Genomic DNA, 1,622 nt, shown 5'->3' on the forward strand with positions numbered 1-1,622 from the left:
CTCTCTCCCCCCCCAGTCGGTCCCCGCTCTCTCTCTCTCCCCCCAGTCGGTCCCCGCTCTCTCTCTCTCTCTCTCCCCCCCAGTCGGTCCCCGCTCCTCTCTCTCTCTCTCCCCCCAGTCGGTCCCCGCTCTCTCTCTCTCTCTCTCCCCCCCCCAGTCGGTCCCGCTCTCTCTCTCTCCCCCCCAGTCGGTCCCCGCTCTCTCTCTCTCTCTCTCTCCCCCCCCCCCCCCAGTCGGTCCCCGCTCTCTCTCTCTCTCCCCCCCAGTCGGTCCCCGCTCTCTCTCTCTCTCTCTCTCTCTCCCCCCCCCCCCAGTCGGTCCCCGCTCTCTCTCTCTCTCCCCCCCAGTCGGTCCCCGCTCTCTCTCTCTCTCCCCCCCCAGTCGGTCCCGCTCTCTCTCTCTCCCCCCCAGTCGGTCCCCGCTCTCTCTCTCTCTCCCCCCCAGTCGGTCCCCGCTCTCTCTCTCTCTCCCCCCCAGTCGGTCCCCGCTCTCTCTCTCTCTCCCCCCCCAGTCGGTCCCCGCTCTCTCTCTCCCCCCCCAGTCGGTCCCCGCTCTCTCTCTCTCCCCCCCCAGTCGGTCCCCGCTCTCTCTCTCCCCCCCCAGTCGGTCCCCGCTCTCTCTCTCTCTCTCTCTCTCTCTCTCTCTCTCCCCCCCCAGTCGGTCCCCGCTCTCTCTCTCTCTCTCTCTCTCTCTCTCTCTCTCCCCCCCCAGTCGGTCCCCGCTCTCTCTCTCTCTCTCTCTCTCTCCCCCCCAGTCGGTCCCCGCTCTCTCTCTCTCTCTCTCTCTCTCTCTCTCTCTCCCCCCCCAGTCGGTCCCCGCTCTCTCTCTCTCTCTCTCTCTCTCTCCCCCCCCAGTCGGTCCCCGCTCTCTCTCTCTCTCTCTCTCTCTCCCCCCCCAGTCGGTCCCCGCTCTCTCTCTCTCTCTCTCTCCCCCCCCCAGTCGGTCCCCGCTCTCTCTCTCTCTCTCCCCCCCCCAGTCGGTCCCCGCTCTCTCTCTCTCTCTCTCCCCCCCCAGTCGGTCCCCGCTCTCTCTCTCTCTCTCTCCCCCCCCAGTCGGTCCCCGCTCTCTCTCTCTCTCTCTCCCCCCCCAGTCGGTCCCCGCTCTCTCTCTCTCCCCCCCCAGTCGGTCCCCGCTCTCTCTCTCCCCCCCCAGTCGGTCCCCGCTCTCTCTCTCTCTCTCTCCCCCCCCAGTCGGTCCCCGCTCTCTCTCTCTCTCTCTCCCCCCCAGTCGGTCCCCGCTCTCTCTCTCTCTCCCTCCCCCCCCCCGGTCTCCGCTCTCCCTCCCCCCACCCCCTATCCCGGTCTCCGCTCTCCCTCCCCCCACCCCCTACCCCGGTCTCCGCTCTCCCTCCCCCCCCCCGGTCTCCGCTCTCCCTCCCCCGGTCTCCGCTCTCCCTCCCCCGGTCTCCGCTCTCCCTCCCCCCCCCCGGTCTCCGCTCTCCCCTCTCCCTCCCCCCCCCCGGTCTCCGCTCTCCCTTCCCCCCCCGGTCTCCGCTCTCCCTTCCCCCCCCCGGTCTCCGCTCTCCCTTCCCCCCCCCCGGTCTCCGCTCTCCCTTCCCCCCCCCGGTCTCCGCTCTCCCTTCCCCCCCCCCGGTCTCCGCTCTCCCTTCCCCCCCCGGTCTC

Source organism: Anomaloglossus baeobatrachus, chromosome 9 (assembly GCF_048569485.1).
Source record: "Anomaloglossus baeobatrachus isolate aAnoBae1 chromosome 9, aAnoBae1.hap1, whole genome shotgun sequence".
Taxonomy (NCBI): domain Eukaryota; kingdom Metazoa; phylum Chordata; class Amphibia; order Anura; family Aromobatidae; genus Anomaloglossus; species Anomaloglossus baeobatrachus.